This window comes from Rattus norvegicus, chromosome 4 (genome assembly GCF_036323735.1).
Source record: "Rattus norvegicus strain BN/NHsdMcwi chromosome 4, GRCr8, whole genome shotgun sequence".
Taxonomy (NCBI): domain Eukaryota; kingdom Metazoa; phylum Chordata; class Mammalia; order Rodentia; family Muridae; genus Rattus; species Rattus norvegicus.
In genome coordinates this window covers 59,372,599-59,400,056 of record NC_086022.1, presented here as the reverse complement: position 1 = coordinate 59,400,056, position 27,458 = coordinate 59,372,599, and the positions used below count along the sequence as shown (strand labels likewise).

The 27,458-nt window shown below is 40.7% G+C and overlaps 1 protein-coding gene and 1 pseudogene across 3 annotated transcripts in view; both read right to left on the bottom strand.

Moving 5' to 3' along the window:
- Nucleotides 1-27,458, bottom strand: part of Ahcyl2 (adenosylhomocysteinase-like 2) — a 149,757-nt gene that overhangs the window by 98,447 nt on the left and 23,852 nt on the right. The window contains exon 1 of one of the 3 annotated variants that reach the window (XM_008762771.4): nt 17,202-17,347. The exons of 1 other annotated variant lie outside the window; for it this stretch is intronic. The gene's annotated coding sequence lies outside the window, so the exon portion shown is untranslated. Of the gene's footprint in view, nt 1-17,201; nt 17,348-27,458 lie in introns of those variants that run through there. One more of the 3 variants, XM_063285981.1, reaches the window with a different exon arrangement.
- Nucleotides 183-10,353, bottom strand: LOC134486569 (large ribosomal subunit protein eL19-like; annotated as a pseudogene).

Sequence of the window (27,458 nt, the reverse complement as noted above, 5' to 3'; positions counted from 1 at the left end):
AGGAGGTAATGAGGAAGGCATATGTGAGGGTGGGGCTGGGAGAAGAGGACGTGGGGCTGATTGGGATGTAAAGTGATGAAAAAAATGGTGCTAAGGAATACAGTGGCTTCTCATTGCCTCCCTGACACAGCCTCTCCTCTCCACTCATTATAGCCTTGATTTTCCTAAGTATAGTGATAGAATTTTTTTTATTTATTTATTTATTTATTTATTTATATTTGTTTACCTGTTTTGGAAAGAAGACCCATTGCCTAACAGGGCCTTGACCTTGAGATTCTATTGCCCTGACTTTCTCTGGCTGCACAGAATGCAAACCACTAAAAAAGGATCTAAGTAACTATTTTAGGATAATCAGACCTTTGTCCTTGTTGCTGCTAGTGTGTTGTTGTTGCTATTGCTTGTGTGTGTGTGTGTGTGTGTGTGTGTGTGTGTGTGTGTTGCCTTAAAGTGTGAGGGGGCACCTACCCCAACATGAGCAGGATGTCAAATGTTTTCCCCTATCATCCTGTACCTACTGCCTTGAGACAGGGTCTCTGAACTGGAAGCTCACTGCTTTCAGTTAAGCTAACTAGTTAGCTCTAAGGATCTGCCTGTTTCTACCCCACAATGCCAGGAAGGGTTACAGGCATATGAAGTCACACCCCAGCTTTCTCTGTGAAAACCCACGGTCCTCAAATCCACTTCAATCATCTTTCCTGCAAGCTATGGGTCAAGGCTTGAGCCAAGATGCCAGGCTAATTAATAAGCATGTAAAACAATCCCGAGGGCTTTGCACTGCATAAGACTCCTAGCAAAGGCAGCCATTGTCTGCGAAAGGGAAGAAGCAAGATCAGCCTAATCAAAGACAAGGCTGAGCCCACCAGGGTATAGCCTGGGACCTCCCCAGCATGCCTATGATTACATAAGCATTTCAGGTAGTTTCTGACAGTATACTGCCTTCATTTTTAAGGCAATAATTGAAATACTGTGATTTTTAAAAGTAGGGTCTCACTATAAACACTTGGCTGGGCTGAAATTTTCTACATAAACCAGGCTGGCCTTGAACTAACAGAGATCCAATTGCCTCTGTTTTCCAAGGGCTGGGATTACAGGTGGGTGCCATTGTATTTGGTCTGTGACATTTATATACTAACTGTATTCCCACAGTATGTTTTGGCTTTCTTTTTTCATGACAGGGCCATGCTATGTAGTCCTGACTGGCCTGGAGCTAGAATGCAGACTAGGCTGACCTCGAACCTACAATAATGCTCCTGCTTCTTGCCTGCTCACTACTGGGATACAGGTGCACACCACTGTGCTCATCAGAGTTTCTCCTTCTATACAGTGAAATACAATCCTTGGGTCAGCTTACAAACTAAAACGTGAAGAAATGTCAAGTACTGCCTACATGGAGACTCAGTTCCATAATCTATATGATGTCCTCTTCTGCCTATTTTTCAGCTTTGAAATCTAGGCTTCTCTTTAAGATACTATGGAACTATTGAGGACCATTCCCCAAACTAACTTAGGTGTTCTGTTCTGTTCTGTTCTGCTCTCCGATCTCGAGACATGGACTGACTCATATGTAGCATTTTTAAAGCTGCTGCTTTGCAATGTGCATCCCTCATAAAACCTTAATCACAGTGAATTTAGTTAAATCCATGAAAACCAGATTGTACTGGCTTCACACAGCAAGTCTGGTTGCTCGGCTTAAACTCCCCAGGGACAAGAGAGAAGCTCTACTCTATTATGAAACCAGCTTGCCTAATCCAATTCCCTTTCAGAGAAAGAGGTCAAGGAGAATAACTGCTGTGCCATTTTTCAATGTTTCCTTCCAAGAAATGACTGTGATTGACAGATGCTATTTCTTTGAGTTTCAATGGCACACTGCCAAGATCAACTAAGTGTTTCTTGGTTATAAGAACAATATCATTCACCAACCCACATGATGTGCCATAATCATAATGTATAATTATGTATAATCATAATGCATACTTTTTTACAGTAGTAAATTTCTCTGTTTCAAAGCTCGCACAGACAAACATGTACCACTGGAAACATGGAACGGATGTGATCTTCATTTACAGACTTGGAAACTACAACATATGACTTGTCACACACACACATTGAGAGATCTACACTCTAACTTAGCTGACCTAAGTCCTGTAAAGTGCAGTCTTCTTAGTATGCCTACTTATCCCATCAACTGCCTGGTTACTGAAACACTGACAGAAAGTTACCCTGTTCTGTTTACCGGCTACAGTAGTATACAGACAGAGACACATGCAGTATAATAGAAAGAATAAGACTTAGAGATGGAGATTGCTTCAAACCATAGTCTTGCCACTTAAAATTTGAGACAGGCTAATTAACCCCAATTTTTTATGCATAAAACTGATAGGCCATCTACCTCGTAGAATTCCAATAATTAAATAAGTTAACACATGTTAAAAGTTTAATGCATAAGTCACTAACGTGTTAATTATTTTCCCATGCCATAATCCAAAACACACTACCACCCTCTAAAGAATCGTGATTTCAGTGACCTCCAAAAATTAAGGATTAGGGAAACTGGAGCACAAACATTTTCCTGGCACTTCTCTCAGACATGTGGGATTTTTTGGCTGCCAGTCTAAAGAGCAGCTTTTAGGGATGCAGTCAAACCAATTAAGAATAAAATAGAAAAAGGCAAATGTTTCCAAGTAAATAACATTTACCATGTGCACACAAACTAATTGTCCTACCAACTGAACATCTATTTGAATTCAGCAAGAACAAACTATTCAGTCTTCAAAAAAATAAAAAATAAAAAGAATAGGTGAATTAACCATTCTTTTTTTACAAAATGACTGGCTAGGTCCATACAATGTGGAATCATGTAAATTGAAATGATCTTTCTCTATCTCTACTAAACAACACAGTAAGATCAAGACTTCAAATAAACAGCAAATGATGAATCCTAACGGCTTAGTTCTGAAAAGAAAATACTCTTAAATTAATTTTGAAGAAATCATATTGGAGTTATAATCTCAATACCATAAAACAATTCACACTAAACTGTCTCTTTTCTGGAATTAGAATAGGCAGGCTGAGCAATCCTACTACAAATAAGACCTGAAATCTCAAAGCCTTCCAGTCATTGACATAATGCTCAAAAAGTCTTCAGATTTTGGCCTGTAACCCACTAACCCAGGTTGGACTGAACTCAGCCACCCTCCCTGGCCTCCCACATGCTGGGACTGACATGCACTACCACGCCTTTGTATTTGTGCTATGAGTGTGGCACATGTCGATTATCTCGGAATTCTGGAGGCTAAGGCAGGAGGACTTAGAGCGGGAGCCCAGTGTGGGCTGCACAGCTCGCTCGGATGGGCTATCTCACAAGAATCAAGCCAGGCAACTGTGGCACAGCCTTTAATCCCAGCACTAGGGAGGCAGAGGTGCAGGACCTCGGAGTTTGAGGCCAGCCTAGTCTACAGAGCAAGTTCCAGGATAGCCAGGGCTACAGAAAGAAACCCTGTCACAAAACAAACAAATAAACAAGCAAAGAAACAAAAAGAATCTGTTTCAGAAACAAAAATGTGTAGTTGCTGCCTAACTTTTGTGCTCGGAAAGTTTTCTGTGCTCGTAACCCCCTTCTTCCAGACCGTCTCAATGCCTGCCCTGGCCGACTCCAACAGTGGGAGGCTATACAGATACACCCAAGTAATTTATATTCGCTTTAACAGTATTCTCAACGCCTCAATCTGCAGAAATCAACAAAATATTATTACAATAAATTTAACAGAATTCTTTCTTATTTTTTAACTACTTTTCCTCAACCATTAAAACTTAGTTTACTGGGAACCAGAGAGATAACTACATAGCTCAGCAGTTAACAACCCTGGCTGCTCGTCCAGAGGACCTGCGGATTGACTCCCAGCACCCACATGGGCGCTCACACTCATCCCTAACTCTGCTTCCAGGGGAAACAATGCTCTCTTCTGGCTTCTACAGACACCAGGTTTGAAAGTAGTACACAGATATACATGCAGGCAAAACATTCATACACATTAAGTAAAATTTAAATTAAAACTGAGCTTCCAGCCAAGCATAACAGTATATAACTTTAGCTCCACCATTTGGAAGGCAGAGTCAGGCAGATCTCTGTAAGTTCTATGGCAGCCTGGTCTACATAGCAAGCCCCAGACCAGCCAGGGCTGCAGAGTGAGACCCTGTCTAAAAGCAAAACCCTCAAGAAGTTCCTAATGCTAAAAGGTTGGGACCACAAAGCAAAGAAGGCTAGCGGATGGAAACAACATAAGAGACAAGGTTAGCAGTAAGTCCCTAAGAGTGCTGTGTCTGTGATGTATGGCTATACACACTGTGGTCCTAAGCACTTGGTAGGTGAAAGCAACAGGACCCTTAAAATTTGAACCTAGCCTAGCTAGATAAGACCCTGTCTCAAATAAAACAACAGGAAGGTCTGTCTTGGGCTAGGGATACAAGTAACTCAATGGTTCAGAGCACTAGCCCAAACAAGGCCTTGATTCAACTAGCACTGTGAAAAGAAAATGAAGATGGCATACTTGCCTGCCTGACCACTACCTATAAAATACCTAGGAGAACTGAGGGAAGACTCAGTGGCCTAGCACTTGCCTGCACACAGGAAGCTCTAGGTTTAATTTGATGCTGCAGGAAAAAAGAGGGAGGCGGTAGGTCTAGGGCTGAGATTGTTAGTGGTAGAGCACTTGCTCAGAGCGCAGTGTGAGGCCTGGATTTGAGTCCCTGTGCTATGGAAAATACCCTGCCATGTTTACTTTCCCTTATTACAAATTTTGTAACAAGCAAACAGGCAAAACACCTACTTGGAGCAAAAATTCCTTAATGTCTGTGCCTCAGTGATTTCATCTATATCACAGAGATGTTAAAATTCCTGCATGCTCTATTTTGCAGGGTTATGATAAGAATAAATGACACACATAAGTCCATGTAAAAGGGTTCAGAACGGTACCCAGCATGTACCTAAAAGTTTTGTAGCTGGGCAGTGGTAGCCCATGCCTTTGACCCCAGCCAGCACATGGAAGGCAGATGTCGGTGGATCTCTGTGCGTTCCTGGCCAGCCTGGTCTGTATAGTGAGTTCTAGGAAAGCCAAAGCTACAGAGAAACCCTGTCTCAAATAAACTAATAAATAAATAAACAAACAAAAATTAAAAACATGCAGAGTTCCAGGACAGCCAGGGCTATTTAGAGAGACCCTGTCTCAAAAAAGAAACCAAAATGTGTCAGGGAAGTGTTGTAGAGTAAGTGGATAAACTTATGGGAACATATCTATCTAGTTTTGTATCCAACCATCTACAGTAGGCTGGGAATACAGCTCAGTGGTAGGGCACTTCCCAGCCTGTGTGAGGCTTCCCCAGTCAGTTCTTTATTAAGAGGAAAGGTAGCTTTAAATGTTATTTATGTTATAGCAAGAGAAGTAAAAACAGACTGACTTTTTAGGGGAAAATTACAATGAAAGATCCATTGTCTGCTCAGTATTAGCAGTTAAATACCATTTCCACACTCTCCAAAGGGCGGAGTTTCAGACCAAATGGACACCAGTGAACCACCCAGTTCAGTCTCCCAAGCGGTTGGGTTTACAGGTGCCACCATACCTACCTACCTGGTGTCTATGGAAGCCAGAAGAGAGCATTGTTTCCCCTGGTAGTCGCTTTAAAACAAAAACAAAAACAAACAAACAAAAAACCCAAAAACATTTTCTTTATATTCCTGCAGTATTTCTTTACCTAGAATTCTTTTTTTTAGATCAATCAGGAAGACTCAGCCTTGACATTGTTTGTAATGTCCTCAAAATGAAATCACATTTTGAAATGCTGCAGAGAACATCAATTCTGGGGACACAAAGGTAGTGAGACATGCCCTCATTTTCAAGCCTACTCTACTAGAAGACAATACATAAAAGTGTGAGAAATGAAATAAAGTGTAATAATAACAGCACTGGACTGACACATACTCAAAATTGTTTAAATTGAGAATTTACAGTGATACCCAATCTCAATAAAAACAAAGCTAACCAGTCACCACTGGAGGATGCTGGTGAACTCACTATTTTGAAAACTGTTGAAAAGGAGGAAGAAGGAAGCATTCACATGGCATGCCCACTAGGTACACTGGGCATTCAAACAGCAGGTATGAGGAGAGGAGAGTTCTCCTTACAAACTATCTTGGCTTATAAGGAAAGGAAGACGGGCATAAGTGGAACACCAGCATCTTGTAGTCTGAATGATTTAATGGACATCTGCAAAGATCAATGCTGCTGACATCACAAGAAGAGACAGGCAGACGCTATGTACCTTCTAATGGAAGAAAGCACTCATGAAGAAACCCAAGCAAACTTCTAAATATAAGTACTATTTTTTGTTTAAAACAAAATAAAACAAAACAAACAAAATCCACTAGAGATGTAATCAGTACATATCAGACTTAGGGAAATTACAAGGCAAATGACCCAGTTTAAAAGAAACAGAATGGGGTTGGGGATTTAGCTCAGTGGTAGAGCGTTTGCCTAGCAAGCGCAAGGCCCTGGGTTTGGTCCTCAGCTCTGGAGGGGGGAAAAAGAAAAGAAACAGAACATATAAAGAAATAAATCAGGGCTGGTGAGATGGCTCAGCAGTTAAGAGCACTGACTGCTCTTCTAGATGTTCTGACTTCAATTCCCAGCAACCACATGGTTGGCTCACAGCCATCTGTAATGGGATCTGATGCCCTCTTCTGAGTGTGCGTGGAGACAGATCACTCATATACATAAACATCAAAAATTAAACATAAAATTAGAAAAACAAACAAATCAAATAACTAAAATTCATTTGTGCTCTGATTCAAATACACCAAAAAATACACATTTATGAATGGTACTAGAGAATATACATTGTATCAATATTATTAAAGTATTAATTTAGAATTGATGTTAGAGATAAGGTTAGGTATGTTTACAGGTGAAATTATAAAATCCTTGACTTTATATCAATAATCCAGGGACTTGTGGTAGGAACCACACAAGTGGGAACCACTGCAAGCTGGTGAAGCAGAATCCTGATATTCTAAGTTGAGGGCCTCATGCTGAAGTTGGATGTGGAAAAGAAGATGTAAGAGGATGTCATTTCTTCCATACAAACATCCTCATCTACATGGCCACACTGTGAGTCCCTCCATTGATCTTAAAGAAACTGGACAGTACATTGAAATACCTGGCTATAGTTTATCCTATCTTCAAATTATTGCCCAAAGACTAATCAAATGTACATTAAAATTCTACTTGTTAAAAACAAGGATGGTTATGGAAATGTATGGAAATGGCTCAGTAGTTAAAAGTGCTGCTAACTCAAGCAGAGGACACAGGGACCCAGGTTTAATTCCCAGCACCTACTGTGGCTCACACTCATCCTTAACACCAGTTCCAGAAGATCCAACACCCTCTTCTGGCCTCCACGGACACAAAGCACACATGTAGTACACAGACACATATGCAGGTAAAATATCTATAAACATACAATAAAAGTAAGTAAGTCTTTTTAAAGGAGCAGCTGTAGCGCTGAAGAGATAGATGTCTTAGCATCTGAAAGCACCGGTTGCCCTCAGAGGTCCAGGGTTGATTTCTAGCACACACATGGCAGCTCACAACTGTATACAACCCTAGTCTCAGAGAATCCAAATGACCTCTTCTGGCCTCCACAGGCACTGCATACACATGGTATGCTGACATGCAAGCAAAGCATTCATGCACATAAAAGCTAAAACAATTATTTTATTAAAAAGAGTCCTGTGTTCTATGTGTACAGTGTTTCAGCAGTAAGAGCTCACCCTCAACCCCTGAGAGGCAAGCAAACACTACATCAATAACCTATATTGTTGGGCTGGAGAGATGGCTCAATGGTTAAGAGCACTGGCTGCTCTTCCAAAGGTCATGAGTTCAATTCCCAGCAACCACATGGTGGCTCACAACTATCTGCAATGGGATCCGATGCCTTCATCTGGTGTGTCAAGGACAGCAGCTTACTCACATACATGAAATAAACAAATAAGTAAATCTTTAAAAAAAAATAACCTATATTGTTTTGGGAAGCACTTGGACTGCCCTGATCAGTCACTCAGAAGAAAGTTTCTCATACTTAATAACAGGGGTTTTTGTTAGTTTGTGGTTTTTGTGGACACTATGCATATATATATATATGTATATATATGTATATATATACACACACACATATATATATGCGCATAATATACTTATATGCATCGTGTGTAATTTTAGCAAATACAAAATAATATGATTCCGTAAGGGTTTATCAAACAACCTTGGTATTATTTGTCCCTCATCCCTCCTTATTTAACAGACTGTGGGAGCCCAACTCCAACAAATATTACATCACAGCTCCTTCATCTATGGCTCAGGAAACATCTCTGAAGAGGGGGCAGAAAGATCACAAAAGGCAGAATACTAGGAAGTTGGCTGTTGCACAGCCTCTCCTCGAACAGCTTCATACGCAAGACTTGGACAATGGCAATACCAGCCAACGAACATGTTACTGTGGAGGGCAAGTTTAATGGGGTCCTACCCCTGGCTGGACAAAGCACTATAGGCCACTAATGACTGCTAGTAGAATTAGCCTTTCCCAGGGATGGGCCCCTTTACTGACTGTCCAGTGCAGAGTGGTCAGCCCTGAAACTATATCCAACAAACAACAGAGACTAACTTGACTAAGCAGGTTGTACACATATACATCCATCACGTATGCAACAACAATAATCAAGGAAAAGGAGCTATCAATTTGAGAGTGGGAGGTGTAGGAGGAGCCTGAGGGAGGGTAGCTGAAAGGGGGATACAGGGAAGAAAGATAGGGAAAGTGATATAATCCTATTTCAATTTAATTTTTTTTTTTTTTTTTTTTTTTTTTTAGGAGAGATGCTGCCCAGCAGTTAAAAGCACTGCCTGCTCCTCCAGGGGACCCAAATTCAATTCCACCAACCACATGGCAGCTCGCAACTGTCTGTAATTCCAGTTCCAGGAGATCTGACACCCTCACACAGACACACATGTAGGAAAGTCAGCAGTGCACAATATATTTTAAAAGTGAGAAAAATTTTATAGAAGAAAAATCTTATCATGGTTATTTTTACTTTATTCACCATTCAAATTTCTAACTGTTCTGTTATAATACAATTTTAACAACTTAGTTTTGAAAAAGAAATTTATCAAATTCTTTTTTAAAGAGATTTATTTATTTTATGTCTGTGAGTACACTGTAGCTGTCTTCAGACACATCAGAAGAGGACATTACAGATGGTTGTGAGCCACCATGTGGGTACTGGGAACTGAACTCAGGTCCTCTGGAAGAGCAATCAGTTCTCTTAAGTCCTGAGCCATCTCTCCAGTCACTATCAAATTCTTTTAGCCTTAAAAAGAAAAAAAAATCAGGCAGTAGGAACTGACTACATAGCTAACATATAAACCTATTTGGGAACTGCAAAAAAAATGTCTTGTGGTCACTGCTTGCCCTTATGCCTCTGATATTTGGCCTTTATTGTGTGTTTCATTATAAGATTTATTTTTATTTTCAGTTGTGTGTGTGTGTGCGTGCGCGCCATGTATGTAAGTATGTGCACATATGATGCAGGTGCCCTTATTTTTTTTTTTAACGGACAAGGACAAAGGCTTGTTTTATTTTAATGACTGATCCAGGTGAGGCCACAGCCTGGCCACTATGTACAGACATGAGGGACGCTTCATTTCTTGGTCTCTTCTTGGTCTCTTCCTCCTTAGACAGAGTCTTGATGATCTCCTCCTTCTTGGCTTGGAGGCGCTCCTCCCGGTGCTTTCATGCTTCCTTGGTCTTAGACCTGCGAGCCTCAGCCTGGTCAGCCAGTAGCTTCTTGCGGGCCTTGTCTGCCTTCAGTTTGTGGATGTGCTCCATGAGAATCTGCTTGCTTTTGAACACATTCCCTTTGACCTTCAGGTACAGGCTGTGATACATATGGCGGTCAATCTTCTTAGATTCCCAGTATCTCCTGAGAAGCCAGCGCAGGATCCTCATCCTTCTCATCCAGGTCACCTTCTCGGGAATCCGAGTGTTGGCAGTACCCTTCCTCTTCCTTATGCCCATATGCCTGCCCTTCCATCAGGCCAAGGTGTTCTTCCGGCATCGAGCCTGGGAATGGACAGTCATAGGCTTCTGGATGATCAGGCCATCTTTGATCAGCTTCCTGATCTGCCGACGGGAGTTGGCATTGGCGATTTCGTTGGTTTCATTGGGGTCCAACCAGACCTTCTTTTTACCACAGCGGAGGACACCAGAGGCCAGCCTCTTCTGTAGCCTGAGCATACTTATGGCTGCAGACGCAGCAGCGAAAGGGGCAGGTACCCTTATTAAAATAAAGTTATTTTAGCTTTTTAGTTATTCTAAAACATAAGGGTTAGGTTAGATGGGCACTAAGGTACTTTTCAAATCTTAAAGTCTTAAATTCCATGACTTAACCATCTTCAAAGGCCGTTTTTATCCCTAAGTCTCTTTAGTTCTGTTTTTCCCAGGGTTGAACTCTATTTTACTTTCCTGAAGATTAGCAATAGCCTGCAATAACTGCTAAATGGGGGGTGGGTGGTGACAGGTAAAGATGCTCACTGACGGGGTTGATGATGACCTGAGTTCCTCAGGACCTACCGCTGGGACCCACGTGAGGGAAGAAGAGAATCCACTCTTGCAACGTGTCCTTTGACTTCCACACATGAGCTGTGTTACACATGCGCCCACACACCCAGAAAATAAATAAATGTTTTAAAAAAACATTTTTAACACCGAACACCAAATGCCTTTAAAAAACCATGTGAACCAGGACTAACTCCCACTTCAGAGCTTGGAGGGATCGGCTACACCACCCACTGCAAGTCTGGAGTCTGGAAGCTGCACTGCCTGATTAGGTTAAACAGCCTGTACTGATCAAACACGGAGAGATCTGGTGTACGTAATGGTGACAACTCCTGCGTTCTCTTCCCCATATATAAATACTTGGGCAATAGTTGTTTCAAAATGTGACCCCCCAAAAAAACCAAAATAAAACAAAAAACTTGGTTTCCTTTCAAGGGATGCTTGATGTTAGAAGTTCTTTCAACACAAGTTTAGTATCCCTAATCTGAAGAGGCCTGGACATGACAGCACAGTGGGACATTCTCTACCACAGAATGTTTATTTCATATACAGGGTTATTGAAAATAACTGTTAAAGGGCTAGTGAGATGGCTCAGTGGGCAACATTCACCACATGAGCCTGGTAATCTGAGCCTGATTCCCAGAACCCTTATAAAAGGAGTAGAGAAGCAACTTAACAAAGATATCCTCTGACCTACACACACACACACACACACACACACACACACACACACACACACACAAATTTTTAAAATATTGTATAAAGTTATCTTCACCTGGGGATCTAACTCCAGCTGTTTCTTAGGAATTGAGGTATTAAACAGATTTGTAAAAATATCTAACAATGTGTCTTTTCTTCCTATTAGGAGGCAGGCAAACAGGAATAGTTTAGTAACTTGGGACTGCCTTGTTTGGGCTACATGCACACCCCTCTTCTAATAATAATGCACTTGGTAGGCTGAGACCCTACCTACATGTACTATGTATACACACCCCATTCCGAGCAACAGAGAACGTTCCTTGTCCCTTAACAACCATCAAACTCAGATTCTACCCAGTCATATTCTTCAAAAGACCAGTATGAAAGGAGGAAAAACTGACCCAGCCTAGGCTCCTTTGGGATGCATGAATAGTAAAGTAAAACTGGATTCCTGGTGGATTGAAGGTGGAGGTGTACACCTTTAGCTCTACCACTCAGCAGGCAGAGGCAGGCAGAGGCAGGCAGAGGCAGGCAGAGGCAGGCAGATCTCTGTGAGTTCGAGGCCACTCTGGACTACAGAGCAAGTTCCAGAATAGCCAGGAATACACAGAGAAACCTTGTCTTGAAAAAACCAAAACCAAACCAAACCAAAACCAAAAACTGGATTCCCAAAGTCAATTTTTAGTGATAAGCCCCCTATTTACCATCTTATGCTGATGCATAATAGGACATTCATCACGGGAAAGAAGATGTGCAATAGATAAACTATTATATAAACCTGTCAATCAAAATAGACAACCACCCAAAGTATGCCCTTAGTATCAGTGTCTCCCTCCTTTAGACTCCATTGTTTGAAAGCTTCAGGCTACAAGCTGAGACTCTACAGTGTCTTTGTTTATGTGTCCTGCTGTTGCTCTTCAGTGTCTCTGACTTGCTCTCTGTGTGGGTACCTCATTGTCCGGAAGAGCATCTCCCTCAGGAAGGAGGCTGGCACTAAGTCCAAGGATTAAAGTTCCTTCTCTGATGATCCTTTCTCCTTTTCATTAAAATGTGCTAAAACTGGATCTTCAAAGTCCCAAAGCCCCACACCCTGACACAACAGGAAGCCTGTGGCAAACACTCCTTCCTAATCTGGGCAGGTGACGCTGGTCATTTCAGGACACTGAGATATGTTAGTTTCCTTGCCTCTCAGGTTCTCCATTAAGAGTCTCTGTGCTCTGATTTCTGCCCCATTCGTCTAACAAACCTGTAGTTTAGATCCGGTCAATGAACTTGGGTTAGCGCCTATAAGAATGATTCAGGGAAGTCTCAAATAGAAGGGAAAGAAAATAACAAGGCCCTCAGCACAGCTAATGCTGTGAATACATGAGGGCAACATCAGGAAAACTATGGCGCATAAAGACATGAGGATGCCACCATGAGAAGAAAGTGGAGCCCATGTCAGGCTTACACATACACAACCACAACCTCAGCTTCATCAGGGCCTGGGGGCACTGGACCCCTCTGTGCCATACCTTCTAATTTTTATATTGCAAGACATTCTAACTGGATCTCTCTTTCTTTTTCTTTCTTTTTTTTTTCTTTTCTTTTCTTTTTTTCAGAGCTGGGGACCGAACCCAGGGCTTTGGGCTTGCTAGGCAACCGCTCTACCACTGAGCTAAATCCCCAACCCCTCTCTTTCTTATACTGGTAGAAACTCAACAATTTCAGACATTCCTAGTATATAATTCTATATATGGCACTACAAAAGTTAGACTGTCTTCCAGTCTGAAAAACAATAGAGCTCCAGAAACTAATAATTTGGATTTTTCTATTTTGGAGGGAAATTTCTTTCTTTCTTTCTTTTTTAAGTAAGTAAGTATATGGCTGTAAGTAAGTAAGGGTACACAGGTGCCTCTGTTGGTCGAAGGTGGGTGCTGAATGCTCTGGTCCTGGAACTAGGCATTTGTGAGTCACACAGGTCTTCTAGAAGCACAGTGCTCTTAACCACTAGGCCATCCTCTCCAGCCCTCAGGCTCTCAACCGAGCATAGGCAGAGGAAAGGGAATAAGCGTGGCAGTCACAAGACAGAACCCTTCAAGATGATTTTTCATCCTCCCAATGATAAGAATCACATTATCTCAGGATGGTTCCAATTATTCTAGACCTCGCCATCAGATCACTTCCTTGACTGTGGTGAGGTGACCCTACTGAGAAGACTAACAAACTCCTTCATCTGAAGCCACACAGCCACTCTCCTCAACCAACCCCACACCTTGCTTTCTTTTATTATTCCACTGAAAGAATTCATAGCCTCATCACTTTCCCTTAAATTATTCAACTAGAACACAGTCTCCTTAAATTAGGAAATCTTAGAAATCAATTATTTATAAAGGAACAGTCACTAGACCAAAGGACAGGAACTTCATTTTTTTTTTTAAGGAAAAATGACTGCATTGTGGAAGTACTTAAAGATATTAAATTTAAAACAATATTTGTATCTTCATTTTGTTTATAAAAGCCTCAGGATGTAAAAAGTTTCTTTATTCTATCCTAGGAGGTTTCTTCCCTGAGGTCACAAGATCGAATGAAATGAGCTAGATGGACTACTTTTAAAGCGACAAACAAAAATGGCCACCTGATGCTCTTGGAAAGTAATATGAGGAACAAGGCTGCAATGTCTAGCTCAAACCCCAGGCCTGTGTTGCAAACTATTTGTCTACTTATATAACCAGAGGACAGATTAAACCTCTTTGTTTTGCAAATAAAAACACGAGGAATTAACTGAAAATATTTTTATTATTTTTCTAAGACAGGGTCTTACTATCGAGCCCTAGGTGGCCAGGAACTTGCTACACAGACCAGGTACCTACCTCTGCCTCCTGAGTGCTGGGATTAAAGGTGTATACCACCATGCCAGGCTTAAAAATACTTGAAATCTAAAACAATCTCTCAAAATGATTGAAGAAATTTAAGTGTAGAAAAAGCAAATTCATGTCTGTCCTTTGACAAACATGCACATTTGACAGCTATGTTTATCATGAAACATTTTAAGGACACTGAAAAACAAACCAATCAGGTACAGTGGCTCACATCTCTAAAATAGGATGAGGCAGAGGCATTGTCACAAGTTCAAGGACATCTTGAGCTACAAAGAGAGTTGCAAGAGATACCTGCCTGAAACAAATACATAGAAACAATGCACACCAAGTAATAAAGGACCGGGAGTCCTAAGAGACAGGAAACAACGTGAACTGAGATCAGTGAAACCTGCTGCTGTCTCCTCTCGCCTAGACAGGGAGCCCTAGGCCTATCTTAGCTGAGAAGATTGAGTTGAGAGCCCAAGGAAATCAAGGCAAGAGTCTGCAAGCTGGTCAGCACACAGCGGCATGTGGGATCTGGCAGAGAACCTGTAAATATTCAGCAGTATTGAAACAGAGGCAATGTGAAGTGCCCCTCGGGACAGGAACCAAGCCTCTTCCCCTAATCAGAAATGAAAGCCCAACCATGTGGCTCTGGGTGGAGTAAGCCCATGGATTTGAGGGCAGCTCTAGACAGAGCGCTGCCACATGAAAGTGAGCTTAAGGAAAAGATCAAAGTGTACTGGTAACTCAGAAGTGATGTGAACAAGGGAGAGACCCAGGACCTAGGAAAGTAAAATCCCTGTTGGAATCTAAACTAATTTATCAGAAATAGGAAGATAATGCCTCATATAGACAGGAAAACAGAACAGCTAAAAGGCAATATGCAACTGGCATAAATATTGGAATTACCAAAGAAGGGCATTAAAACATACGTCTTATTCAAAAACCACGAGACAGAAGACATTTTTAAAGGCTCAAATCACACTTGTAGAGATAAAAGTACAAAAGGTTGTAAATGCCCCTCTGAAGTTTCTTTATCTATAATCCACTGTTTATATAATCATTCAGCTTTCCTTCCAATTTTGGATATTTTTTCCTTTTTGAACTACCAGTTTCTTAGAAAGTTCCAAGAAGTGTTATTTTGGTTGTTATTTTGCTCAATTTTAATATTAACTGCATTAACAAAATAGAATTGCCAGTATGCTTAACATCCACCACTCAGTGGTATTGGCTAGATTTACTATGAATTTAGCATTTATTCAATATTTTTTAATTTTTTAAGTGTGTCCTCATCTATTAAGACTCTCTGCATGCCTATCAAATAAAGCTTGCTGGTTATTCAAATTTTTAATATATCTTCTCAAAAAGTATTTGCCCATATGACCATAGGTTACTCAAAAAAGTCAGAATTTGTGGGGAGCGGGTGTAGCGGCAATTCCAAGATGGCGCCCGGGACTGCTGCCGAGTCTTACGACTAGCACCTGAAAGTAAGCCACGCCCCATCGTGAGAGCTAGGTTGGCACAACAGGACGATAGATCAGGCCATGTGACGTGGACCTATGAACGGAGGTTACGCAGACTGGACGGTTGAGGCGGAGTTGAGGGAGGTTATAAGGGAGTGCGCTTGGGGGCTGGAGAGAGATTGTTGCTGCTTGCACACTAAAAGGTTCCTGAATAAACTGCTTTGAGAAGAGCATCGTGGTGTTGCTCCTTTCCTGCTGGTCGGGGTTGGAAGCTACAAGAATTTCTCACTGTGTGGAACTACCAAACTACTCTTATAACTATACTCACATATTTCTTCCTGCATTATGTATGTATTTATTTTTATATATGGAGATACAGATTCTCCATATCTCTTCCACCTCCTCCCCTTCACTTTTGATTGGCATCTTAGTCAGACCTGGGGGCACTTAAAAGATAGAAGCTGGAATAGGGAAGACCTGACCTACTGTGTATCAAGTGCCAGGCCAGCCAGAGCTCTGCTATAACCCAAAAAGACCAAAACTAACTAACTGACTAACTAACTAAAACTAACCAACCAACCAACCAAATAAATTCTTGCTTTGTTGCCAAGAGGAGCCTAAGCTAGGCTCAAGCAATCCTCCTGTCTCAGTCACCTAAGCAGCTGAGATTACAGTCATGTGCCACCTTAATTACTCATTTAAAGTTTTCCTAATTATTTTTAACTCTAATAATGACTTTTGCCTTCATGTGAATTTTCTCTACCAGTAATACCCTTCACCAGCTTCTTTTAGAGTAGGTTTTTCCACACTTTTACTTCCATTCACTCTGATTCCTTATGTCTCCCTTATGCATAGATATGTCTCTCACAAACTGCACAAAGCTAGATTATTTTCTATTTTGTCCAACGATATTACAGTTATTTATTGCTATTTAAAAAAAAACCCTACTGAGCCAGGTATGGTGGTACATGCCTTTAATCTCAGCACTTAGGAGGCAGAGGTAGGCATTTCTCTGTGGGTCAAGGCTAGTCAGGTCTACATAGTGAGTTCCAGAACAGTCAGAGCTACATAGTGAGACCCTATCTCAAAACAAAAAAACAGGACTGGAGAGATTGCTAGGTGGTTAAGAGCACTGGCAGTTCTTCCAGAGGTCTTGAGTTCAATTCCCAGCACCTATGGCAGCTCACAACTGCCTATAACTCCAGTTGCAGGAGATCTGCCACCCTCACACAGACATACAGTTAGGCAAATCACCAATGCACATAAAATAGAAAGAGAGAAAGACAGAATTCTAAGTACCATACAGAGAAGCTGTGAAGCTTCTTATGATCCAGTCTCGGCAGTCCCAACAAATGACAGGCTTTTCATAAAGTGACTCACTAAAGCCAACCCACATTCAACAGAAGGAGAAAAACAGACTCTTATTTCTGAATGGCAAGAAAGGAAGAAACTGCTGCTGGCTACTTTGGAGTCAAACAACTACCACAGACCACCCGCTGGGCCCAACAACTCCCTCCCACATGCAAAATACACTCACCCTCTCCTAAGACCTTCAAAATTCTCATCTCATTATGGCATCAGCTTGATGTTCAGTATCTCGATATCTAAATCAGGTCCAGCTTGGTTGGAGCTCTTCAGATGCAGTTCCTCAGGTACAGCTACTGGAGTTTTATTCCTCTTGATCTGAATTAAAGAGACAAATTATCTGCTCCCACACACTCAACACACAAACACAGGACACTGAGACTGACTCAGGGTCACCACAATACACATTCTCATTCAGAATATCAGGCAACGTGGGAAAGAGCAGGAACGAGGCCATCAATTCTGAAATTTAGTCAGACACAAGCCACCATTTCCTGAATGACAACAAAGTCCCACTCCCTGTAACAATTCTTTACACTTCCTGGCTCTAACCCTTGGTTACTCTATTACAGAACAGATGGTTAGCATACAATTTCTTAAAAGCCTTGTATATTTTCTAAGGAATCTTACAATAGACAGAGATCTGAGATTTTATATATCTTTTCCCTCAACTCAAGTTCTGTGTGAAGCTAATGTTAGAAAAATAATCTCAAGATCTACAAATGTCCCTTGTCTAAGGACATGTTTAAGAGAGACTCTGAAGATCTTCAGACTTGCTTTTATGTAACTGAAAGGTTCTGTGTGGTGTCGCCTTCAATCTTTAGAAAGTTTTAACAAATGGATTTATTTGAGGTCATGTTTTACTCACAAAACCTTGAATTTTATCTTTGCTTTGAAGCCATGTTTTTAAGCCAATAGTCATCTGAAGCTAGTAGGGATGAGGTTTTATTTTCCAACATACTCAATCTTGAATTAGGGAAGTATTTCCTCTTGTATGAAGTGTTTGCTCATGCCTGTAACCCTACCATTTGGGAGGCTGAGGCAGGAGAACTGCCACAAGTTTAAGGTAAGGCTGGACTACAGAGATTCTCTGAAGAAAGAATAAATAGTTGGGTATGGTGGCATACACCAGCAATCCCAGCACTGGAAGGTAAAGGTAGGAGGAGCAAGAGTTCAAGGCAAACATGGACTCCATAAAACCCTGTTTCAAAATAAATAGGCAAACAAAAAAATATTTCCTTGTAATAGCTTATTTTTTTGCCTCATCTCTATTTTTTGTACCTTGTAAGCAACTTGCAGAAGCTAAATAGCTCTTTAAAACATTCTGCCTACAAATTTATTAATTTTATTTAATTTTTTATTTATTATGAGAGGGAGGAAGGAAGAGGGAGGGGGAGAGAGAGATATGGCAATTGCTGGGAGCAGTCAGAGGATAAATTTTGGGAGTCAATTCTCTCCTTTCATCTTGTTGGGGCAGCATTTCTCTTCTTGTTTCTGCCATGACATATACTGTAGACTAGTTGACCCAGAATCTTCCAGGTGACTCTCCTGTCTTGGTTCTCATCTCCCCATAGGGAGAGCTGGGTGGGTGACATTCAGCTTTTTCCCATGAGTTTTAGTTCATCATCTTGTACAGTAGAGTAGTAAGCTCTTTCCCCCTCTGAGACATCTCACTGGCCTCCAATTTTGTTATATTTTTCATCTTCCGTGGTATTTACTACAGATGATAGTGTCAACAGCCAAACAAACCATCTACCAATGATGTGTTAAAGATTTCTTTTTTCATAGCCTTCAGCAACACCTTCCTTGCTGTTTCAAGCCTTCGCTTAGTCTTCTTGAATGTCCGTTCATCTTCAACTTAACACTAACCCCCACTCAGCAGACTACAGACTGTGACAGCACAGAGTTGTCTCAGTTATCTTAGGAACAATCTACCACAAAGCTTAGTGGCAAAAACTACAAACATTTTACTGTGTTCACACAGCTAAGGGTCAGTATTCAGAGAAGATATAACAAAGATACTTATGTCTACCTTGTGATCTCTGAGGCCAGGTGGGTTAGTGCCAAGTTGAAGATGTCTAGACTGGGACTATATGCCTGGGCCCTATGTTTTGTTTTGTTTTGTTTTGTTTTTTTACATGATGTCTACAACAGCTGTAGTGTCAGCTGTCCAAAATGTTTCCTTCACTCACATGGCTGAACTTCTCCCTCTGGCTTGGGTTTCTCATAGCATGGTAACTTGGTTTCCAGGATGTGCTCCATAGAACATTGCAAAAAAAAGTTTAATGAGGTCTAGACAGAGGAAGCTGCATTTTTTTTTCATGATTTAATCACCAAACCCCCAAGTATCGTTTCTCCCACATTTTATTGATCAAGTGACAAAAAGCCAACTCAGATTCAAAAGGAACTGAACAATGACCTCTGTTTTTAGATGGGGGGCAGGGGGAGTATACACACAAGAAAGGAACTAATACCAGCCTTCCTGGAAACATACTACCACAATGTGTATTTTTTTTAAAGATTTATTTTTATTTATATGAGTACACTGTCTCTGTCTTCAGACACACCAGAAGAGGGCATTGGATCCCATTACAGATGGTTGTGAGCCACCATGTGGTTGCTGGGAATTGAACTCAGGACCTCTGGAAGAGCAGTCAGTGCTCTTAGACACTGAGCCATCTCTCCAGCCCCACAATGTGTACTGTAACTGCTAACTATAATTAATTTACATTCATATAATTGATGATACACTTAGATTGATTTCTACCATGTTTTCTATATCTGATCATGTTTGTAAAAATTTGTCTGATCTTTTCTACATTCATCACGTTTTCCCTTTTTGCTCTTCATTTGAGTAAGTGTACAAATCATACTCCATTCAGTGCCATAAGGTGTGCCAATCATAACTGTCACCCAGGTCAAGAATGTAATGTTACTAACTAGTCATGGTGTAAAATGTCTATAATCCCAACATTTAGGAGGTAGAAGCAAAATGATCAGGAGTTCCAGGACATTCTCCTGTACATAGAGAGTTTGAAGCCATCCTGGGCAACATTAGACTCTATCTCAAAAGCAAACAAATACAGCTGGAGGGATTACACAGTGATCAAGAGCACTGGCTGCTCTTCCCAAGGACCTGGGTTTGATTCCCTCCACCCACATGGTGGCTCACAGACTGTAACTCTAGTCCCAGGGGATCCAATGGCCTCTTCTAGCCTCTGTACTGAAAGCCTGTGGTACAAGAGATATACATGCAAACAAAACACCCATACAATAATAATAATAATAATATAATAAAATAATAATAATAATAATAATAAAGGTTTAAAAAGAACCAAAATGCAGCACCTTAGAAACCATCTTCACAGCCCTCCTAATCATTAACCCCTTTCCTCTTCCTCAAAGATTACTCATGACTTTTCATCCTGCTAGTGTTTTCATTGTCATATAAATAAAATCATAGTGTTGTTAATTTGTGTCTGGCTTCCTTTCTTCCATGTTTTCTTTACTCACTATGATCTTGTGCTTCAAGGCAGCAACTTATTCATTTCTATTGCTTACCAGTATTACACTGTATGGGTGGATTACAGCTGAACCAGTCTACTGCCCAGGGAATTTTAAAGGCCTATTAAGAACAAAAGAACAACAACATGGAGCATCTCTGTGACCAAGATGAAGGCTATTCCATCTTTATAGAAAAGTTCAGCATTCGCTTCAGCCCAAAGCCATTGGTGTTGTCACTGTTTCAAGATTATGTGGTCATATCAGAGCTTTGGGTTTCCTGGACTCAGAGGGGAAAAGAAGGGCACTGGACCACACTTACACACAAGGACAAACCAAGGTCCTGAAGTGCACAAACTTCCATGGTATCTCTCTGCCTCTGGGCAGATGTTTTCCCTAAGCCATATTTTTTCCTTTTTAGACAGCATCTCACTGTGCGGTTTTGGCTGTTCTTAACTTTCCATGTACACCAGGCTGGCCTTGAACTCAGAGATCCACTGGCTGAGATTAGAGCTGGGCACCTTTGTATCTGTCCAGACCAAATTTTAATGATGCAGTGACTTTTAAAGAACAAAGCTTTAAGTAAGAATGTAAAAGACTCTTTCTATGAAGCTGTTAAAACTGAAATCCCATGACAGCCTGAAGCTTTAGGTTTTTGTTTGTTTGATTGATTTATTACTTCTATTTTTTTAAAACATTTATTTATTTTATTTAAGTATATGACTATGCTGTTGCTGACACAGCAGAAGAGGGTATCAGATCTCATTACAGATGGTTGTGAGCCACCATGTGGTTGCTGGGAATTGAACTCAGGACCTCTGGAAGAGCACTGGCTCTTAACCACTGAGCATCTCTCCAGCCCCCACTTCTACTTTTTTTTACAGTCCGGTTGTTACCCACCTCCCGGTCTGCCCTCCCACAGTTCCCCATTCCATTCCTTCTCCAAAGGACCCCTCCCAAGCCCCTCACCCCTGCTGCCAGGCCTTCCCAGCCTGGGGTCTCAAAGCTCTTGAGGGTTAGGCCAGACCCAGCATCCTCTGCTATTTATGTCTGGGGCCTCATACCAGCTGCGTATGCTGCCTGGTTGGTGGCTCAGTGTCTTAAGAGATCTCAGGGGTCCAGGTCAGTTCAGGCTGCTGGTCTTCCTATGAGGTCATCCTCCTCAGCTTCTTCCAGTGTTTCTCTAATTCAACCACAGGGGTCCCCAGCTTCAGTCCACTGATTGGGTGTAAGTATCCGCATCTGTCTCATTCAGCTGCTTGTTGGGCCACTTGGAGAGCAGCCATGAGTCTAGTTTTCAGTTCCTTTTCTCCTCCAGTGTTGGGCACTCATGGCCCTGAGCCTCTGTACTGTAGGCAAGTGTTACTCCACTGAGCTACGTCCATCCCCAGCTCACGCACATTCATTTGTCTCTAAGATTTTTCTTTACCTTTTTCTACATTCATCTATGAGATTTAAAATAATGTTTATTATACATTTATCTGGCATCTACCTAGAAATCTTTACTATTCATGTTTTATTAAATGTTAATTAAGTATTTAATGGTGAGGGGCACCAAAAAAAAAGGGGGAAACTTGACTAAGAACAATTTTTTTCTGCCTTTTATCTAAGATAGAGGATGTAGAGATCTTAGGGTTTTTACTCAGACTCTAGCTGTAGGAATATAGAGTGCTTGACTATCCTGTCGTAACTGCTTTATCCCTGGTAACTAAATGGAAGGGCACACAGGCAAAGTAGTTCTGACAGGTAATAGATAAGGCAGAATCACTCAGCAGGCAGATCCAGATTTTACAGTGAGGCACGTTGAAGGAACTGCAAATCAAAGCACTAAAATAACCTAATAGTCTCTTATGTCCCTTAATTTATTTTTTAGTAAACTTTTGATCTTCTACCAAGTACTGTATAAATCTGTCTGAACTAAAAAAACAAACTTAACTCAAGGGCTTTCCATCAATGCTGAATATTACTCAGAAAAGGAAAAAAGAAAGAGTTTAGAACAGCTCCGTGGTCAGGGCTTGCCTAGTACACGAGTTCCTTGCAAGAACAAAGAGGAAAAAAATGGGAAGTGAAATTAACACATGGGGAGGCAGCAAGATGGCTCAGCAGTGAAAACGGCTTGACACAAACCTGATAGCTAAATTCAACTCCCAGAATCTACAGTGGACAGGAACTAACTTTCACAAAATTGTCCCCTGACCTCTACAGGCAGCACTGGTACACACAAACCATGTCATAACATAACAAACAACTTTTTTAAGATTCTGGAAAAATATAAACAAAATACCTTTTAATATTCATTTCAAAAAGCTTAATGCTATAAACTGTTGATACATGCTAATGTGTGTATTAAATGATAGGAAAACATAAATATAAATTAAGAACCAAATAAAATCATTAGGTAAGATAGGTATAAACATTGTAAACTTTAAAATTTAAAAATAAAGTGCATGCCTTTAACCCCAGCACTCAAGAGGCAAAGGTAACCCTGTGTTTGAGGCCAGCCTAGTTGAGTTCTAGCACAGCCAGAGCTTGTCACTCCCTTAGGTAATTAGACTCTAGGCAGTTATGAATATGATGTGGTAATGCTACTCTAAGCTGCACACACTATATAATATTCAGCACTGTGTTCTCCCCACTGTCCCATCCCAGCATCTGATTACTCAGAAACTCAGTGAAGTGAGGGGCCTACCCAACATGGCTCTGATAGAGACGGTATATCCATCAGATCTTAGTAAGACTATTCATGACTCTTTCAAGCTATAATTTCTTCAAGTTTCCTTAGAATCAGTGAGCTTCCCCATCATCCTTAGACTATGCTCTCATCTCTTCTCTAATCTTCTCACATATTTCCCTTCTCTTTGTATAAGTAAAAAAGCAAAGTCTATTTTGGCTTGCTTTGTAACCAAAGAATCAATCTGATAGTGGCTGAACCACTGTAATTAATTGTTAAACGTTTGTTGAGTGAAACTGAACGAATGCACTGAAAGTCAGTTAAATACACACTGTGAGAAAGGAAAGGAATACAGAAGCAAGAAACAGGAACATCCTGAAACAGAGATGCTGACTACACATCAGCAGAAGTCATACACTGGCACAATCACCATCATTTTGCACAGCTTCTCTCCTTTGTACTCCACATTCCAATTGTTACAGCCACAGACTCTGAACATTCACTTGCCCTTTTTCAATTTCAAATCTACAGAATCCTATCGACTCCACATTCAAGACAGACAGAACCCAACAACTCCTCCATATTCCCTGCAATTCTCTGGTCCACAGTGTCAGTGAAGGCAGAGCAGCAGCTCAGCTTGTGGCAGCATGATAGTGGGCTGTGAGGCAGGAACTAGGGGCCAGGTAAACCTTCAAAAGCCTAAACAAAAACCTTCCACTAGTGAAGCCCCATTTCCTAAAGGTCCACAGTCTCCCAAAATAGCAGCGCAAGTTACAGAGCAGGAATCCAAACCACAAATCTGTAGAGGCCACTTCAGATTCAAACCATAACACCAAGGCATCTTCCTTTTAGACTCAGACACAAGCCAAAGTTTCAAGATTATGGTAAGGGGTTGGGGATTTAGCTCAGTGGTAGAGTGTTTGCCTAGCAAGCTCAAGGCCCTGGGTTCGGTCCCCAGCTCCGGAAAAAAAAAAAAAAAAAAGATTATGGTAATCCTAGGATACAAAGGTGAGTTTCCAGGGTAACTATGTCTCTCATTTCCTTACATGCTACCAGCATTATGCCAGTACACGTTATTTCGGTAGTTTACTGTGTGCAGTGTACATTAATCAGGCATCCAAGGCAACCCCAGCGAGTAGAGAAAATTTGATGAAACATTACATTATTTTTCAAAATTGTCACCAGTTCCTCCCTGGTGGAGGTTAGGGCATCTTTAAAAGGTTGATGTTGGATTGCCTGCACAACTTGTTTGGTCAATGATAGTTAATACATGAAAGAAAAGCTGAGCCTGGTCACCAGCACTTGTCATCTCTACATTTGGGAACCTGAGGCAGGAGTACTGCTAAGAGTTCAAGGTCAGGGCTGGAGAGATGGCTCAGTGGTTAAGAGCACTGACTGCTCTTCCAGAGGTCCCGAGTTCAATTCCCAGCAACCACATGGTGGCTCACAACCATCTGTAATGGGATCTGATGCCCTCTTCTGGTGTCTGAAGACAGCTACAGTGCACTCGTAAAAGAAAATAAATCTTGTGTGTGTGTGGGGGTCATGTTCAAGGCCATCCTGGGTTATATAAGAAGTTCCAGGGAGCCAAACTTTTGTAACAAGGCCCTGCCTCAAAAATAATAATATAAAGGAAAGTGAAAGAAGGGAGGAAGAGGAAAGGAAAGAGAGGAGGAAATAAATGCATAGTTCACTTTTGAACAGTCTTCAGAGCAATGCTATGTATATTCTACCATGCCTCATTTCCTTCTGACACAGTAAGAAAGCCTCAAATCATAGGCGTATCTCTAGCCTGAATCCTGGAACAAAACTACACAAAAGGCATCAGCATATGCAAAAAACAAACCATGTTTAATAACTACTGACAACTGGGAGCTGCTTATGACCACAGCATAACAGACAAAAATGATTTATATGGTGCGTCATAAGATGAACAGGCTCATTTAGTTTTAATCAGATTTCCTACAAGTATTAATAATAAACCTACAAGTGTTATTCCTGTATTTCCAATCCCACCCTAAAACTTAACTGTATACTCTTAAAAACCTTTGTATTAGGATCTCATTATATAGTCCAGATGGCCCCAAATTCTCAAGTCACCTGCCTCTGCCTTTCAAGTTCTGGGACTGCAGGTGTGTCCACCATGACTATCCTAAGAAACTACTTTAAACAGAGTTCTTCTGTAGAAGATTGGCTAAGTATACACAACAATTCCTAATTGGCTATTCCTTCCTCAACCTCATCCTAGAACGTCTGAGATCCCTACTAGGCCTTATCTTGTCTACAGTGAATCTTAATATGTATCTCTCTAACTATACTTTGACCCCCTTGAGAACAGAATATACCTTGCTCATCTCTGACATCCAAATATTTACCAATGCAATAAATAAATCAATATGAAAATTATATCATTTATTGAGCTAGGCATGGTGGTTCATGCCCTTAATCTTACCTCTGGAGAGGCAGAGGCAAACAGATCTCTATGAGTTCAAGGTCAGCCTGGTATCTAGTCTCTAGGATAGAAACCCTACCTCAAAAAAAAAAAAAAAAAAAAAAAGAGGAAGAGGAAGAGGAGGAGGAAGAGAGAAGAAGAAAAAGAAAACAAAAGAAAAAAAAGAAGAAAAGAAAATTATACCACTACAGCACTTATGAAAACACTAATTGTATTTTTCCAGGAAGGGTGTATACAAAAATATAAGACATGACTCTTTATCGTATTTAAAAAATTATAGAAAATTTAATCCATTTAACTCTCAATTTGCTTCTATTTCTCTTTATTGAAAATAATTCCATAGCAGGTTTAATAGCATAATCTATTATCACAGCACTGGGAAGGCTGACACACAGGGTCCTTAGCTTGGAGGTCAGCTCAGGCGACACAATGAGATCCTGTCTAAAGAGGAGGGCATTAAAGAACTTTAAATTCTAGAATAAAATAGAGTATGTGTGGTTAAGAACAAACTAGACCATGACATGGGGATGGGGGAGGAGTGGCAATGAAAGTAAAAAGAGCAAGGAATAGCTTATAATAAGTTCAGGTCTCTGAGTCCAAATAATTACACCCTCAAGCACTGAGAGCTACAGAAAAAGAACTAACAAAGAAAAGAAGTAACAACTGAAAATAAGAGAATTCAATTTAAATTTCTAATTCCAAAGGAAAAAGAAGACTACAGTCTTTAATACAGAATAAGAGAGTTTGACAGAAAAACCCTACACTGACCTACAATGGGACAGATAAGATTTCTGGAGAGAACCAAAAGTCAGAATGAGCCACTAAAAATAAGATAATCAATGAATCATGCTAAATGCAATTTTACTTTTGTGACACAATTGTGTGACTGAGAAAACATCAAATATGTATCATTGAATCTAAATAACGTTTCTTATACTGGCCAGGTCACAGGTTCACCACTAATTAAAATAAAAATACCACTCTCAGATTAATAATCAATGGTTTAATCTCAATATGGATAGAATTATCTAACGTTGCTATAGAATTTGAACTCACTTTAGATGTGATCGCAACCTTGAATTTTGCTAATGACTAAAAGGCTATCAATAAAGATTAAGCGATAGCATGAAACAATAAAAAAAAATCACAAATGCACAAGTAGAAATAGGCTGATAATTAAAAAGCTCAAGATTAACTTCAGTATGAGAGGTCAGCTTAAAAAGCTAGGCCTATAGAAATACCTCAGTGGTTAAAAGAACTGGTTGCTGTTCCAGGACACCTAAGCTCAGTTCCTAGCATCCACATGATGGCTCACATCCATCTACTACTCTACTTCTAGAGTATTACAATGCCTTCTTTTGAGCTCCACTAGGCAGCAGGCATGCATGTGGCACATGGCTGTATCTACAGAAGCTAATATAATCAACTGATAATAGTACAGTGATATGAACAAGGAAGAAAAACTTGTTATTGGATAGGCAGTGTCTTGAGAATTAGCATTGGAATATGACCTCTTATTTGAGTGATATTACCTATAGATGATAAATGGGGTCAGAAGAGGATTATCAGGTTAGTTTAATAGATCTCACAAGTAAAACCATAGGAAGAACATCTAAGAGAATCAAGAACAATCTCTAGGGACCCAGAAAAATGGCTCAGGGGTTAAAAGCACTTACTGCTCTTGCAGAGGATGCAACTTTGGTTGCCAGCACCCATGTTAGGCAGTTCAAAACCACCTGTAACTCCAGCTTCAAGAGATCCAACACCCTCTTCTGGCCCCCTGAGGTACGTGCACTCATATGCAC